Genomic DNA, 18,195 nt, shown 5'->3' on the forward strand with positions numbered 1-18,195 from the left:
TATATACATGGATAATTTTTACAATCACCTCTGCCAAACCTTGTGTCGTAATTTTTTTTCCTCTCCCTTCTTCCCCTCCCCCAGTGGGCAAGTGATCCAAAATATGTTAAACATGTGCAATTCCTCCATATATAGGCAAATTCCCTAATGAGCCCACAATGAACAAGGTGGGGGTGGGGAATGAGCCTTTATAGATACTAATTATGCTAGTTACTTGCCTCAAAAAGTTATTCAAAATAACTTTGGAAGTTGGCATTGTATACAGTAACAGTGGAGTCAAGATAATCCTATCAAAGCAGGAAATTCAAGTAGAGCCCACTTCCACAAAGGCCTACTTAAGGACTAGATAATCTTGTCAATACTTCCCCAGCTAGTCTCAAAAAGAAATAATCCCAGGAGTTGACATCTATAATGTATCCTCCAGATTGTATAAAGTAACTATGAGGTCAAATGTCCCCTTCTACTAGAAGCCTTTCTTCAAATGCCCTTAATTTCAATGGCTTCCCTCTGTTAATTAGTTCCTATTTATCCTGTTTGTGACTTACTTTGTATACATCTATTTGCATTGTAAATTCCCTTGAGATAAGGGCTGTCTTTTGCACTGTGCCTAGCTTAGTGGGTACTTAATAAATATTATTTGACTTTTCAAATCTCATAAAATTTGGACTTTCCAAATTAATCTCCTTTACCTAAACTAAAGAACAAACACCAAGACAAGAATTGAGAGAAATTATTATTAATAAATGATGGGGAGGGGCAGCTAGGTGGCACAGTGGATAGAACACCAGCCCGAGTTCAAATCTGGTGTCAGACACTTAACACTTCCTAGCTGTGTGACCCTGGGCAAGTCACTTAACCCCAGCCTCAGGGAAAAATTAATTAATTAATTAATAGATAGATAGATAAATAAATAAATAATTGGGGTCGAGATCCCTTTAAGATTCCTTTCTGATTCCCCAGCCCCCATGGCTGACCTTTGATTCATAAATCCTGGTCAAAAAGCACCCTTTTGAATTCCAATGATATCCAGGCCCAGCCCCCAGCAGATCTGAGCTGGCTTGGGTTTTCCCAGTCCCCACTCTCTGCTCAGGTTTCCCAACCCCCACAGTTTAAACCCTTGAATTCTATTCAACACTGACCTTGGCTGAAAGCCCAATATGAGCTTGGGACTTCATCCACAATCTCCTTTTAGGTATAAAAAGAGCCAAACTGGAGCTCTCTCTTTGCAGGAGCCCTTCCCCCCCAAATACGGTATCCTTCTGGCCATGTAAGGGTTCCTGCCCACCCAGTGACCACCTCTGGCCCTGGCATCTTTCTACCTTAAACTTTACTTCTAAATCCCTACAATAAACCTTTTTATCAATCTAGGTTTTCGGGCCTATAAATTCATTTACAGGGGACACTGCACCATCATGGGACTATCTTACTATCTTTGCACCGACAAAAACGAGGTTCCCCCTTTCCTATCTCTCATCATAATCATTTGGGGAGATTTAAATTTCCCCATTTTCTATATCCTTATTTCAAGACCTCTGTCTCTGAAGGTTGAGCTGTCTCCTCCAACCCCACCCAACATTACAAAGAATCTCTAGTCTAAGGTGAATTACACTGAATCAAAGCTGGGTGGAGACAGACCTTTTGGTCTAAATTGCCCAAGCTAGGGACCCCTCTGGTCATTCTCAACCCCTCCTTGTAGTAAGCCTACTTCTCTCCCTTAAGTCCACCTCTTCTTAACTGTTAGCTAATCAGAATTGTCATCCTTGTGAACACCCCTCTTCCAAAAGAACAAGAGAGAGACAGATAAAGAGATAGATAGGAACAGATGAATGGAGAGAGAAACAGAAAGAGTTAAAGAGACACAAAGACACAGGCAAAAAAGAAAAAGGGAGGGATGGGAAGAAAAGAGGGGGAGAGAAACAAAAGCTGAAGAAAATGCCTAAGACTCTAGTTGGCTAGTGACTTTTTGGGATAACACTAGTTACAGCTAAGCAAAGAAAAGATTTTGCTTAACCACATGTTCAGCAGACCAGAACCAAGCATAAAATATCTCCATATGCTCCAAAATTCTCTCCAAAGTATTTCTGTTCAGATTTACATGTATAGTGTAACAAAGTCTTTTGTGGAGAAACAGATTCAAGATAGAATAAAGGCAGTACTCAAAGGGCTGTCCCCCAAACTCCTCCAAATTCCTTTAAATAATGACTCTAAATCTTAGAGCATCAGAAAACACAAAAAGACAGAGTGGAACATTTTCCAGCTAAAGACAAATGAGAAGGTCAGCAGGAAAGTCTATGGCACCAGGGTAAAAGTCTAGCTCAAAGCCCTGGTGCAGCCCCAGCCCTAGCCTGGAGCCCCTAAATCAGTAGCAATACAAGCTGTTTCTAGACCTCTCAACTCAGAGATATCAAAGACAATTTGGAAGGTCAGCAGGAAAGGTTTGTTTGTAGGTCGAGAGGGTCTTCAAAAAGCAAATCAGGAGTGGATGTGACCAGCAATAGGCAGTGGCCAGCTTCCAGGGGCCTCAGCTCTCAGGAAGTCTTTTTATTTACACTGAGAATCTGTTGCTTTAGCGTATTAGAACTTATAGCCACAGTGGAGTGAGGACCCTCCTCACAATTCCAGGGTCACTAGAAGGAGCTCTGAAACAAAGGATCCCTAGCAGAATCTGCATAAAACCCCTGAAGTACATGGACATGTACCCTCCATCCTGGAAAAAGAGCCCTATCAAAGAGTTAAAAGCTAAGTAATAGTCTGGGAAAGTGAGCAAACGGGAATATAATGATTTCTTCTGAATGATGAAAAAAATACTATCCATATCCAGAGAAAGAACTTATTGTGTCTGAAAACAGATTGAAGCATATACTTTTTTCTTTTATTTTTCTTAAGGGTTTTTTTTTTTGGGGGGGAGAGGGAGAAGGATTTATGTTTTCTCCCACAACATGACTTTTATGGAAATTTTTTGCATAACTTCACATATGCCTTCTGTGAGGGACAGTAGCAACTACTAAAACAATCAGAAATCTGAGTATGAATGTTGGAAAAAGTAGAGAAAATGTGATACACAAAGCAAGATTTTAGAGAGACACACATAAGCAAAGGGTATTCCCTTTTTCATTCTTCCACTGGAACTCCCCTCCCCAACTCCCTCGCTCCTTTCCCCATTGGCTGGGGTTTCTAAAAAGAAAGCCTGAGACTATTAAATGTTTAACAGTGTAAAATGTTAACCACTCCATCCAGTCTCTTGCCCCCAAGGAACTTCCATTCTAGAGAGGAAGATAACAGTGGAAAGCTAGGGGCAAAGAACAAAAGAGTCTTTTCAAATCTTAGGCCACTACCTGAATACAAAACCCAGGTCCTGCCCTTAAGAAATTTACATTCTTACTTTCTTTTGGGTAATATAACCTCACCCCAGACTACCCTCCAATGTATCTGTGTTTCAATTTTCCAATTTAAATTTCATTTCTCCAATTTAATTTTTATACTGTGGAAATCAAATAAATCCATTTCTCACACTTAATGGATGGTGGGGGTGGAAAGGAAGGTAGAGAATATGGAACTTGAATTTTTAAAAACAAATGTAAAAAAATTGGTTTATATGTAACTGGGGAAAATTTAAAATATTAAATATCTTTAAAAAAAGATTTTACACAAACAAAAGTAATGCAATCAAGATTAGAAGGAAAGCAGAAAGCTGAGAGACAGTCTCTACAGTAAGGCATCATTTCTCAAATACATAAAGAACTGAGTTAAATTTATAAGAATACAATCCATTTCCCCCTTGATAGACAAAAAATATTAACAGGCAGTTTTCAGATGAAGAAATTGAATGGGACTAGGTGAAGATTTCTTATAAAGTCTATGAGATAGAATGGGTCAGACCCCAGGCTTACGTTTCAGAAAGTTACATGACCCACGGGAAGTAGACAGCATTGCTGACCATTGTTCAATGGTTACTTCCTTTTCAATCCATCCAATGAACCCAAGTCTTTTACTATTTAACGAATTCACTATTTCCGGCTTGCTAGGCCAGGCACACCATGCTGGAAAATGGAAGTTGAAAGGCTCTGTTTCTGCTCAGCTGTTGTGTTTGGACCTCTCCTTGCAAGGACCAAATAAATGCTTCCTTCTTGTATTTGACAATGCCTTTGAGTAGTTAATTTGGATAAAAGGATCTAGTGTAATGTCTCAGTTTCCCTGAATTATTATGCTATGCCCTAAATAAAATTATTATGGCCACTCCCACTTCCTTACCCCATCAAGTTCTGACCACTCTCACATTCCAGTGAATCATAAAACTCCAGCTAGCTTATCTTAAATGCCTGGGTATTGCTATCTCCTGCTCTAGAATCTGTCTCCTGTTCCCACCTTCTTGATTCCCAACTTGTCAGGACTAAGTTATGGGTTACTCAGTGTTCTTCCCCCTTTTCCTTTGTTTCCCTGATAGCTGAAACCCTATAAAAGTCTCTGGAATTAATTGCTTGGTGCTGAATGCTTTGAGACAAAGTCCCATTCAGCTGGTTGGCTTCGGCTAGTTTCAGTTAGCTCAAATTCTCCACTAATAAAATATTAAAAACTAACCTCTGTCTTGCCTCAGTTTCTCTGGCATTACACTAGTACCTATCCCACACAAAATCAAAGCTATCTACAACTTTAGATAAATGCAAATTAAACAAACTCTCAAATAACACCTCATACTTCTCAGATTGACCAATGTGACAGAAAAGGAAAATTATAAATGTTGAAGAGGATGTGGAAGAATTAGAACATTAATGCACTGCTGGTGGAGGTGTTCTGAGGAGCAATTTGGAATTGGGCTGAAGGGCAACCAGACTGGGCATGTCCTTCCAGAGAGATCAGAAAAAAGAGAAAAGGACTTACATATATGTGGGACAAAGACCACCGGCTCAAATAAATCAAAGGGATTTCTCAAGTTAAAAGCAGAAAGGAATTTTATTGTAATCTCATGAGAAAGAGTGCCTCCCTCCCAACAAGCAATCAGACAAGGAGAGGCAAGGTACAGTAAGCAAAGAATGATTATATACAGGTCTGAGGTAGCACTCCATATAAGCTGGACCTTTGCCCTAATTAGTCAAGATAAATGACCTCATATTCTGAGCCATAAATGAAGAAAAACTTCTAACCCAATCACATCTTTAGAATTACTAAATTACCTTATGTGAGAGTTTTAATGCCAAGATAAGACTAAAGTATCACAAAGAAAAGGGCTATATGATCCCTTTGTAAACCACGTGATTTCTGGAGAAAGAAACTTGGACCTGGGGCACAGCTGAACTTTGCTCAATTTTTAGAACACTGTCTCCATCTTGTGAGACAGCTTTCACAGTTCACTTCATTCACATACTTAAAGCAATTCTTTTCCTTATCACAAAATATTAGAAATTGAGGAGATGACATTAATTGGGGAATGACTAAATAAGCTGTGATATAGTAATGTAATCAGAGACAATTGTGCAATGAGAAATGATGAACAGGCAGATTTCAGAAAAACCTGGAAAATTTTGCACAAACTGACTCAGGAAAGAAAATGCTATCCACCAAAGAATTGATGGAATAAATGCAGATCAAAGAATATTTTTTCACTTACTTTATTTTTTCATGTTTTCTCCCCATTTGATCTGTTTTTTCTTTTACAATGTAAATAATATAGAAATATATTTTACATGGTAGCACAGGTATAAACTACTTTACAAATTATCTACTAGTTTAGGAAGAAGGAAGGGAAGAAAGGAGGAAGAAAATTTGGAACTAAAAATCTTGTAAAAGTGAATGATAAAAATGGTCTTAACATGCAATTGAGAGAAAAAATACTATTAAAAAAAGAAAAAAATAATAAAATCTTTTATTGTGAAAACCGAGTTAGCATCCTGGATACCTTAGAATCAGCTGGAGTCAGGATAAGCAAAAGTCTTTGATCTTTATTCTTGGTCTTTTGGGGTTACAGTCAGGGGAATAAACAAAGGAATCTCCACACCTTCTTTCTCTCTTTCCACCACCAAAGAATGATCTCCCTTATCCTACTCCACCCTCTGATGCCTCTTTTCATTCACTGTATACACCCACAGATCTAGCCAGCACAGGATAGTGGGCCAGGTCATTCTCCAAGCAAATGCTAATAGAGTATTGTCTACTTGGTAATTAACTTTAAGTGCTTGGTTATCCAAGTGCATGTGCTCAGTTCTTGCCCTTTACATCTCCTGCTTTCTTTTGTTTTAGAGCACAGGTGGTCATGCTATCCCTGATTTCTCAGGGAGGTGAGAACCCCAAAAAGTAGGTGATCAAGCTCCCCCTGACATCTCAGGAAGGGAGATGAAAAGCGCCAAAAAGAAGTGGGGATTGCTAGCAGGTTTCTGGGCTGAAGGGTCTTATTAGAAGCAGGTATGCACAAACCCATCAGCATGGGAGGTATTACACAAGCACATAGCAATAATGCACAGGCTATTAGTGATGACTCTCCCCACAGCCAGTGCAAGCTCAATGAGGCATAACAAATATGAATTGTACATGCAAGTATTGATATAACAAGCAATATAAATCAACACGGTTTTGTAAAAGATTTCCAGAAGTCTTAGAAGGAGGGTATGTAAACATCAATCAACATACACCTTCTTCAGCAGCCAAGAGACAGTCCAAAACCAATCTATTGTCCATTGCTTCACGTGTCAGGGAATCCAATGATCCCCACAAGTTTTTGAAGTCCTGCAACAGTCTTTTTATATGTTAGGGAATCCAATGATTCCTGCAGATTTTGAAGTCTTACAATAGTCTTACCATGTTTCAGAGAATCCAAAGATTCCTGAGGATTTTGAAGTACAACAATTTTTGATGTCCATGAGTCAAACGCCATAACTGCCATGCTCTTTCAGTGGTGGGCACAGTTAGCAACAGAACCACCCGATGTTTCTTGGGTCTTCTTTGTTTCCAGGGTCTGCTCCATCTCTCTCCAATGGACAAGGCGAATACGGCTCGTTGGCACCCATCTGATTCCTTCTCCATCTGTAGAGATACAAGCAAACCCTCTCCCCCAAGCAGTTAACCTATCTGGTCCCTTCCATTAACCACTTTCTGGGTCTCTCCACATCACCTGGCAATTATCTACAGATAGTGGAGCTGATCGCACTGGACACTGCCCTTCCGGTGGGTTATAAAACCTGTCTGCTAGAGCCAGTGCATCTTTGTCAAAGATCAAGGAGTTAATAGTATAAAGGGCTAGATTTAGAAGTTCTCTAGGGTTACTCGTGGCTCCTTTTTTCTTTTGTTTTTGGAGGAGCGTCTTAATGTCTCTGTTTCTCCTCTCTACTATTGCCTGTTCTTGAGGATTAAAGGGTATGCCAGTGGTATGTAAAATCTTATACTGTACAAAATGTTTAGAAGTATATGCAGGTCCATTGTCTGTTTTTATTGCTTGTGGCACACCCATAATTGCAAATGCTTGTATAAGGAATTCAGTGACCACTCGGGCTGTCTCTTTTGCTGCTGGCATTGCAAAAGTGAATCCTGAAAAGGTGTCTACCACAACATAGATAAAAGATAGATGACCAAAAGATTTATAATGGGTCACATCCATTTGCCAAATTTCACTAAGTCTCAAACCATGAGGATTCTTCTCTGGAGGGAGTGTAGGAGCATGGAAAGGAAGGCAAGCTGTGCAGGCTTTTACTATGCTCCTAGCTTCCTCTCTTTTTATTCCAAATTGCAAATGTAAAGCTCAAGCAGCATGATAACATTTAAAATGAGATTCTTGGGCTTCTTTAAATAAAGGAGTATTGGCCAACATAGTTAGAAGGCTATCTGCCCTTGAATTACCATCAAAAATAGGACCTGAAAGTCCAGTATGAGAGTGAACATGCAAGGTATAAATCTTGCCTGGATATTTTCTCACTTGCTCTTGAAGTTCCTTAAAGAGCTGATATATATTAGAGGCTACAAATTTTATTTGGGCTGTGGCAATTCTTTGTACCACACCTACTGAATAGGCCGAATCAGATATACTTATATCTCCTGGATAATAAGTAAGGGCTAGAATGATTGCATACAATTCATTCTGCTTAGTGGAATTCCTTAGTGAAAAGGAGTTCTGACTACTCTCTTTATAGTTAAGTCACAAGAGTATACAGCATAAATATTATGTTTATATGCATCTGTAAAGATAGTTTGTCCTTTAAGAAGAACTTTAGAAAACTTTTCTTCAAGAACCCATCACCAATTATGTAATAGTCTGCTTATCTTTAATGGAGACCCGTGTGAAAAATTTGGAGCCATGGCTAATAAAATTTGCCATTCTGGGATGGTTTCACAGCACACATTAATTTGTGCATTAGTATAAAAGGTGTATATCTTGTTCACCCATTCTATCACACTGTCTCCTTGATGAAGGACTGCTGTGGGTGCCCCTTGTGTAGCAAAAACTGATATTTCCAAGGGTTTTTGAGTGACTCTTTCAACCACATTGAATAAAACCAGTTCAACTTCTCTCAAAGCCTCTTGAGAATGGGTGAACCTCCCAGCACAATCCTTCCTCCTTACTCAGTGCTTGTGGCTAGAATCTTATTAAGGCCATTAAGCCAGCAGTACAGTTATATGGGATAAGACCTGACAAGATATACACCTTTTATACTAATGCACAAATTAATGTGTGCTGTGAAACCATGTCTTGAACCTCATTTAAGTTCCCATGCCCTCTGGTGATATGATCATTAGGCTTCCTCTTTTTCCTCACACTTCCTCATCTGGCAGTTCTTAAAACTTTTCTTTTTCCTACAACTTGCAGGATTTTTAAAGGGCAATTGTATTAAGTTGTACATATAGAATGTTTCCTTGGAAACTGAATAAGTTTCCAATTATCTACACTTATTTCTTCTTCCTCTAAGAACCAAGGGGACATGCTTCCTAATGTACTCAAGAGTCTAGCAATCTGTTCCCAGGTTATAATTAAACCTTGCGCCTTAATCAACTTAAGCATGCTTTCTATAGCATCCTCTTGGGGCGGGGCTGGGGTGGGGAGAGAATCTTTTCCTAATATCTGCCCCATTTCAGCTAGAAAAGGTTACTAGTTTAGCCCTTAACCAAGTGAGTTCCCTGTTTGTCTATTAAAATATTCACCTAGGGGGCAGCTAGGTGGTGCAGTGGATAGAGCACCAGCCTTGAATTCAGGAGAACCCGAGTTCAAATCTGATCTCAGACACTTAACACTTCCTAGCTGTGTGACCCTGGGCAAGTCACTTAACCCCAGCCTCAGGGGGGGAAAAAAATATTCACCTAATTTCCTGGTCACAGGGGACTTCTTCAGTGAAAGTAGGGTGCTTGGCCCCCACCTTGGGCACCAAATGTTGTGCCCACGTTAGTACCCTGGATATCTTAGAATCAGCAGGAATCAGGATAAGCAAAAGTCTTTATTCTTGGTCTTTTGGGGTCACCATCAAGGGATTAGATCTAGCAATCTCCACAACTCCTTCCTCTCTCTCCACCACCAAAGAATGATCCTGCTTATCCTACACCACCCTCTGATTTCTCTCTCTTTCTCTGTCCACACCCACAGATCGAGCCAGCACAGGATAGTTGGCTGGGCCATTCTCCAAGCATATGTTAATAGAGTATTGTCCATTTGATAATTAGCCTCCAGTGCTTGGTTATCCAAGTGCATCTGCTCAGTTCCTGCCCTTTACATTTTATGACTACAAAAAAATCTCTTTTAATTCTTTCAAACTGACTATGAACCAAGACATGGGGACACTTTATTCTTAGTTTTGCTTTTTTTGGAGATCTTTGTAGTGTAATGCCGGAGAAACTGAGGCAAAATAGAGATTAGAGAACAATTTGATTATTAATTTATTGGAGAATAAATCAATTGACTGGATCAGTCTCTTGTCTCAAAGAATCCAGCCCTGAATGTCAAAATGCAAGACTCTTTTACAGGGTAACAAGAACAATGACATAATGGGGGAGGTACTTGGATGGGGATGACCTAGTGGGAGGAGGAACCTAGGATGACATGACTGAGGGAGGTACTGGAGGGGCTCCTGATATTCTAATGATGTCTAAAATGGATAAAGACCTTTATCTCATCGAACTTTAAGAGGGAATGATCATAGCCTGGGTTTTTGGGGCAGAGTAACTGAGGTAGGACTACTTCAAAGAGACTATGGCAAAACAGTCGCAAATACTTTTCATTCAGAATTGTAAAATCTTCATTCATTTATTCAGAAAATAATCATTCTGCATCCTCTCTGTTTCCAGCACAAATCAAAGAAGCTTAAGAACTGGTCTTGGAGAAAAATTATAATGTAGTTGAAGATCTAAGACATATGCATATTAAGCCATTAAGTAATAAGGTTAGCAGGCAACCCGTGGCTAGAGAAGGGGGAGAATAGCATGTGTTGCAATAATCCAGAAAAGTTTATGGAGGAGGATTTGAGTTAAATGTGAAGAATAAGTAGGATAGGAGTAAAGGGGGAAGGAGAACACTTTGGAGAGGATGGAAAGGAGAATAATCTCTGGAGACCAGAGAGTTTGGATTTAGTATTAGTAGAAAATAAAATCAGATATGTAAATTGAAGCAGGGTAGTAATAACCAAAACTGAGATTTATATACTGCTTGGAAGTTTAAAAACTTTTTTTTTGTTATAACAGTCCTATTCAATAAGTAGTATCATTTCCCCAATTTTACAGATGAGATTGTGGTATAGAAAATTTCCATGAATTGTAATATGTATATATCTAGGCAGAGACAAGATTCAAATCTAAGTCTTCAGATGTCCATTCAGTGCTCTTTCTAGAACCCTGAATTCCAGGCTAACAGGTTTAGACTACATCCTCTGACATCACCTGTTGAAAGTTCATGAGCATATCACTACCTGAGCTGAGCTGTTTTTTCAATCCTATGAATCAAAGTACACACTTTTTCAAATGTATCTTGATATCTCCCCCGCCCCTTTTTATATAGTGATAGGAAAAAAGACTTCAGGGCCAAATTATTAATCTAATGGAAATGTGTCATTTCTTAACTCCACTTACTCTAACTTTATAGCATTATACCAAATGTGCACAGGGCCAATCAATAAGAAATTAATTAATTTATTATAATATTAATATAATTATATAATGTGTTATATGATGTACAATATTATAATGTGTATTATTATTATAAATTGTAATTTGCATATCTAAAATTATAATCATAATGTTATATTATATATTTTCTAAAATTATATTAATATATTAGCATATATTTGTTGTGTTTATTATAATCTATTAATTATGTGTCATGCATTCACTGTCCAAATGGGCCTAATTCTGTTGTCAGCTGACCATGTGAACTTGGATTTTCTTAATATTTGTTCTGAGCCTCTATTCGCTTAACTTTTAGGAGGAACATGTTGAAAAGTCAAAAAAGATCATAGTGGGGTGAGGGATGTTTTACTGTGCTCAGTATTCCTGCAGTGTAGTCCTCTAATAACTCACTATAGCCTCAGAAATCTGGTAACTGAACAAATCAGTTAACCTCTCTGTGCCTCAGTTTCCTCAACTAAAAAAAAAAAAGGTAATAATAGCTTCCAACTCTCAGAGTTGTTTTAATGATAAAATAATAAGCTTTAGTCAGTAAAGAACCACTGAGAATGAGTTATATGATCTTATGATTTGGAGTAAGAAGGAACCTAAGATGTCATCAGGGCATAAGAATACTATTCTAGATTTCAGATCTAGAAGGCATATTAAAAGTCATCCAATTCAGTCTCCTTTCTTTTTATAATTGAGAGAAATGAAACCCAGAGAGTTTAAAGAGTTTGCCCAAGGTTACAAAGACAATAAGTAGCTGAGCTGTTTTTTCAATCCTATGAATCAAAGTACATACTTTTTCAAATGTATCTTGATATCTCCCCCGCCCCTTTTTATATATAAACATAGAGATAGATAGAATAGATAGATAGATAGATAGATAGATAGATATAGATAGATAATAGATAAATAGATAGATAGATAATAGATAGATGGATAGATAGATAGATCTCTAGGAAGGTAGCATTCAATTCCATCAAAAGTAAATTAGAGAGATGCATGCATTCATTAAAAAGGCAGATGAAATTCAGTTTTATGCTGATAGTAACAATCCAAAGCATTTTTATGATGCATTGAAGACTACTTCTGGGCCAAAGACCTATGGTGCCTCTCAATTACTCAATGCTAATGGTGCCTCATTGATTAATGATGAGGATATGATCCTAGACAGATGGGCTAAACACTTCCATAGGGCTCTCAACAGACCATCATCATCAATTAATGCTGAAACTATTTATCTTAAGTTAAAATCAATCACTTCCTAGCTGAAATTCCAAATGAAGAAGGGGGTTTTGAGTGCCATTAGGCAATTTTAATATAGTAAAGCACTAACTAGGTGCTGACTGTATTCCAACTGAGATTTTGGGGGGGGGGGGGGCGGGGGAGGGACCTACCTAGGGGGTAGGAAGGAGAGAGGGAGAGTCCGTCAATTGATCATAGAAAAGCTGACTGAAATTTTCCAGATTATATGGCAAGAGAAAGTCATGCCACGGGGAGTTCAAGGATGCTTCTGCTGTCCATCTTTGTAAAGGTAAAGTGAATAAATTATTCTGTAGCAATCATGGTGGTGGGCAAGAGAAGGGGGAGGAAGGGAAAAAGGGGGAGAGGGGAGTCATCTCTCTTAGCCATTGCTGGCAAGATTTTTGCCAGAGTTCTCCTTAATAGGCTGACCCTACACCTAGAAAAGTCATCTTCCTGAGAGCCTGTGTGGCTACAATAGGGGCCAAGGACCTGTCAATATGGTGTTTACGGCCCAAAAACTGCGGGAAAAATTCCAGGAGCAGAACAGAGGTCTGTATACAACATTTGTAGCTCTGACCAACACCTTTGATACTGTCAGTTTGAGGGCTTATGGAAAATTATGTCAAAATTCAATTGCTCAGAGAAGTTCATCACTATAGTACATCAATTTCATTGGTATGCTTGTCCGTGTTCTGGACAGTGGGCAATGCTCTCGAGCTTTCCAATCACTGTAACATGCTCTCCTGGCAGTTACAACTACTAGTCTGTCCTAGGCCCAACAGTATACCTTTGACCACTGTCCTTTGCAGTGTGAACTCTACCCGGCTCGCCTCCTCTGAGGCCTTCAAAGGTCTCTGGCCACGATCTCTTGAATCTATAGCTTAATAACCGGTAGCGCACTCAAGAACAGCCACGTGTAATCTTAAAAGCCTTTATTATACCTACTCACAGAATGCCCTGGCTGATGCCCTGACTTGTTGGTTCCCAAGTGAACACCTGGTCAGAAGATCCACCCACGTGTTCACTACCAAAATCCTTACCTCTTTTGGCTACCCATCTTGGCTTGGCCACCCAGGCTAGGGAGCCAGGGTGAAGAGCGCCAGGTTAAAGAGAGCAACTGCTGCCTGCAGTGGGTTTATAAAGGACCTGTGAGGTCACACACACAGCCAATCAGGGAGAGAGTCACCCATTACGAATATGGCCAGGATCCCACCTGCAAGGCAGTCCTAATATCCACAGAAATTACTTCCGGGCCTCAATGATGCGCTGTGGTGCAGCCCATTTAAAGGGCCCTTACAAATCACCAATGGAGTGAAACAAGGCTGTGCGCTTGCTCCCATGCCTTTTAGCATGATGTGTTAGCCATGTTGTCAAATGCCTTCAATGAGGACAAACATGGAATCAAAGTTAGCTAATGGTAAATTCAACTTGAAAAGGCCACAAGCCAAAACTAAAGAGGAAGGAGTGTTGGTGCATGATTTTTTGTTTGCAGATGATCGTGCATTCAGTGAAGCCTCTGAAGCTGAGATACAGCAAACTATGGATCAATTCTCTCCTGCTCGTGCTTATTTTGGCCTAACAATTAACACCAAGAAAACACAGGTCCTCCATCTGCTAATACCACATCATCCATATGTAGAACCAACCATTACAGTAAATAGTAAGTTCTGGATGCTGTGGATAAGTTCCCTTATCTTGGCAGTGCACTTTCCAGGGATGCCCACATTGATAATAAGATTGATACGCACATTGCCAGAGCTTGCTCCGTGTTTGGGAGACTGAAAGAAAATATGAGAGAGGAAAGGTATGGACTGATTACCAAACTGAAGGTCTGCAGAGCCATTGTGCTGACCTCACTGTTGTGTGCCTGTGAAACCTGGACAGTCTGCAGCACTATGCTTCCGTTTGAATTGTCTTAGGAAGATTCTGAAGATTCCCTGGCAGGAGAAAATACCAGACACTAGGTCCTTTCTTGAACTCAACTGTCAAGTATTCCAATTCTACTGCAGAGAGCACAACTTCACTGGCCACATTGTTGGAATGCAAATGTCCTCTTGCCAAAAAATTATTCCATGGAGAACTCACACAGAGCAAGTGCTCACAAGATGGTCAGAAAAGGCAATGCAAGGACACTCTCAAGGAGTCTCTTGGAAGCACTGACCCAGGACCATCCAGCATGGTGTGCCCTCATCAGAGAAGGCACTGTGCTCTATGAACAAAGCAGGATTGAATTAGCCCAGAAGGAACACGCGATGCACAAAGTTAGATAATCTACCCCAAATGTTCATAGGGATTATTGTGTCTGAGCTGTGAAAGGGCATTCTGAATTCATATTGGTCTGATCAACCACAGTCAGACACATAGTCAGGCACACTGTAACTCGACTCTAACATAGTGATGTCATTTTGGTAAAAGACAACAATCAATCAGGTCCTCAAAGATGATATAAATGGAACACTAGCTCTAAGTGGGGGTTTTTTGGTGAGGGTCTCTTCAGCTGTCATCCAAGAAGGAGCCCAGTAAAATTCTGAAAAGCCCATGGATAAGGTTGGCCAACAGATCTTAAATATTTTTGAACCTAGGAATTTACAAAGAATGTCGGACTAATAGAACAGTTGGTATCTGCTGTGGTAGACAGATGTCTGGGATGTACTTCTAAATGTTTTACCGACTGGCTCTACAGGAAAAAAAAGAATGAATGCACAAAACACTTTTTCTCCATCATAAGTCAAGTCCTGATATGTTCACTCTTTTTTAAGTCTTATCTGACTCTCCCTGACCCAATTTGGGGTTTCCTTGGCAAAGATATTGGAATGGTTTGCCATTTCCTTCTCTAGCGCTCATTTTATAGATGAGGGAAGTGAAGTTAACAGGGTGATGATTTGCCCAGAATCAAACAGCTAGTAAAAGCTCATGAGTCCAAATTTGAATTCACAAAGATGAATCTTTCCTGACTCCAGGTCCATGATTCTATCCACTACACCACCTAGCTGCCCTTCTGATATGTAGTATTTACTAATTTCCAAGGTGCAAATGTTAACACTGAAAATTTAATAATCTGCTCTCAAGTAAGGTACTGCCCTTGGTTGTATCTCACATCAGGAAAATAATAGGTACTTTAAGTATTCTTATTAATAATGTTATGGTTATCAAGGAGATGTGGTTTATTTGAGGACCCTAAGTGAAGAGCAAATGAAAAGACCACTTGTTTTGTGTGAAAGGAGTTAGTTTGAATCTCAAAGTTTGGGTCACCCATTAGAAAATAAGCTCATTGTGAGTAGGGACTGTTTCATTCTTTGTACTTGTATCTTCATCTCCAAGAAGAGTGTCTAGCATAGAAAAACTATCTAAAAATTCTTGCTGGTTAATTGGTTGAACTTGTATAGAAAAGTTGATAGCAGAGCTGGGGCTCAAATCTTTCCCCTGCCCCACTCTGCCTCCCAGTCTTGTGAAAAATTTCTTCTACATACTTTTTATTTATTTCTGTTTCACTTGTTCAAAATGTCTCATAAGGAAATTAACTCCAGTGCACCTTGAGAAATGAGATGCCAGTAAAAGTAGGTAGATGAGGCAGGGAGGAGTGTACAAAGTACAAACAGTTGAAAAAAGGAAAGAAGGTGTCATAGGGAATTCTGATCAGCATAATAATAAACTACAATCTCCAAGTACTCATGATGAAACATGCTGCCCTTCTCCTGGAAGAGAAATGACTGGATTCAATATAGATGCACATATTTTAGATGGCCAATGAAAAAAATTTCTTTTGTTTGATCATACTTGGTAATAGATTTTGTCTTTTTTAATTTCTCAGTGGGGTGGGGGAGAGTGAAGGAGAGAAAGAAGGTTGATCTTTCTTTGAAAAGAAAAGAAAAATTAATTTTAAAAAATAATTATTTTGTAGATGTTTACTTGCCAGTTGTGGTATTAAGTTTTTCCTTTATGTAGAGAGCAGAAGATAGATATCTCGTATTTGATTTACAAATATAGATTTTCTTGTCCCCTTTAGGAAGACTTAAAAGCTAAGCTTTAAGTAATTTCCCCAGGTAGGATTGTAAAGATCCCAGGACAATAAGAAAGCTTGACCCTTTTTTTCATGTGCTCCAGGACTGCACATGCATGAGTCTAGAGCTCTCCTCACTTCAGAGGGAGAGGACTCCATAAAGTTGTTTACCTATTGTTGTATTAAACACGCAGATCTTCATTGTTAAATGAAAATTCAATTTTATTTCTTAGTAAAATAGTTAGGGAGAGTTCTGTTCAAATAAAAGAACAAAAATTTATTTTTCATTAAGTCACAATATGGGAAGACATGGATGGGTTGTGATCTGAATTGTTGGAAGTAATATAGATATCAGTGAGATTCCAGCTTCTTTGGAGTATCACTTTGCAAATCTATGAACCACAAAATGCTTTCACCACTTTTAAATCACTCAGCCTTATCTAACTTAGGTGGAGGTATTTTGATGTACCCTTGTCTTCAGAATTTCTAAGTCTGAAGAATCTAATCAAGATACTTTTATCTTGATTATTCTCTGTAGGTGTACAAGCTTTCCTCTGCTTATTGGCAATCAATTTTTATTCACATGTCAAAATTGCAGAAATGGAAATATCTGTTTTAAGAGTTACATTAAAGTTTCTAAGATGTAAATATAACTTAAGAAAGCTATTTTATAAAGACTACAGCTTAATTATCTACATCAAATTCAGCATCAGCTTAATTATCTACATCAAATTCAGCATAAAGAAGTATTCCTGGAGTTTTAAGTAACAAAACTCTGAAACCTCTCCTCCCACATAGAAAAGAATAGGAGAGACACAATCCATCCCTTTCCTCCAGCTGGATAACTTACACAGATCACAGAATATTGTCTCAAATTAATAAGCAAAGATGTGTTAAATGCCTATGATATGGTAGGGTCCTATGCTAGTCACAGAGAATACAAACAGGAAAGTAAATAATACTCCCTGAGCTCAAGGAGCTTACATTCTACAAAAGCAATACAATAATCCAGAAATAAATACATACAGCATATGTGCAAATTAAATAATAAATATTTTGTGACAGGATATTAACAAATATGAGAATCCAAAAAGGTTTCTTAAAAAAGAAGTCACTGAAGCGGAACTTTGAATGGATCCCTGATTTCAAAGAGGTAAAGGTAATAATGGAATTCTTCTCATTCATGAAAGGTAGCCATGAAAAAGTATGGAAACAGCAGATGGAGTATCAGGTACAGGAAGCAACAAGTAGACTTGTTTTGACTGGATATTAGTATGCATGAGGGATAATGATACAAAATCAGTCTGAAAATATAGGTTGGAGACAGATTATGAAAGATTTTATTTGAGAAACCCAAAGTTTTTATTTTATCCTAAAGATGATGAGTCTCTAATCTTGAGCAGAGGAGTGGCAGGAACAATCAGGCCTACAATTGAGAAATATCAGTTTGACAACTGTGTGGAAGAAGAATTGAAGAAGTGGAAGCCTGGATGCAAAGAGAACATTTATGCGATCTTACAATAATTGCCCAAAAAACTGGGACACTGATGCATTGTTGGTGGAATTGTGAAAGAATCCAACCATTCTGGAGAGCAATCTGGAATTATGCCCAAAAAGTTATCAAACTGTGCATACCCTTTGATCCAGCAGTGTTACTACTAGGCTTATATCCCAAGGAAATACTAAAGAGCAGAAAGGGACCTGTATGTGCCAAAATGTTTGTGGCAGCCCTTTTTGTAGTGGCTAGAAACTGGAAGATGAATGGATGTCCATCAATTGGAGAATGGTTGGGTAAATTATGGTATATGAAGGTTATGGAATTGTTCTGTAAGAAATGACCAACAGGAGGAATACAGAGAGGCTTGGAGAGACTTACATCA

At 38.8% G+C, this 18,195-nt stretch overlaps 1 long non-coding RNA gene across 2 annotated transcripts in view; it reads left to right on the top strand.

Annotated features, from left to right (window-relative positions):
- LOC141562981 (uncharacterized) overlaps window positions 1-18,195 on the top strand; it is a 51,848-nt gene that overhangs the window by 186 nt on the left and 33,467 nt on the right. For both annotated transcript variants that reach the window (XR_012488293.1, XR_012488294.1), the window contains exon 2: window positions 12,537-12,604. This is a non-coding gene — a long non-coding RNA (uncharacterized LOC141562981). The remainder of the gene's footprint in view (window positions 1-12,536; window positions 12,605-18,195) is intronic.

The sequence above is a fragment of the Sminthopsis crassicaudata genome, chromosome 3, assembly GCF_048593235.1.
Source record: "Sminthopsis crassicaudata isolate SCR6 chromosome 3, ASM4859323v1, whole genome shotgun sequence".
NCBI classification, from domain to species: Eukaryota; Metazoa; Chordata; class Mammalia; order Dasyuromorphia; family Dasyuridae; genus Sminthopsis; species Sminthopsis crassicaudata.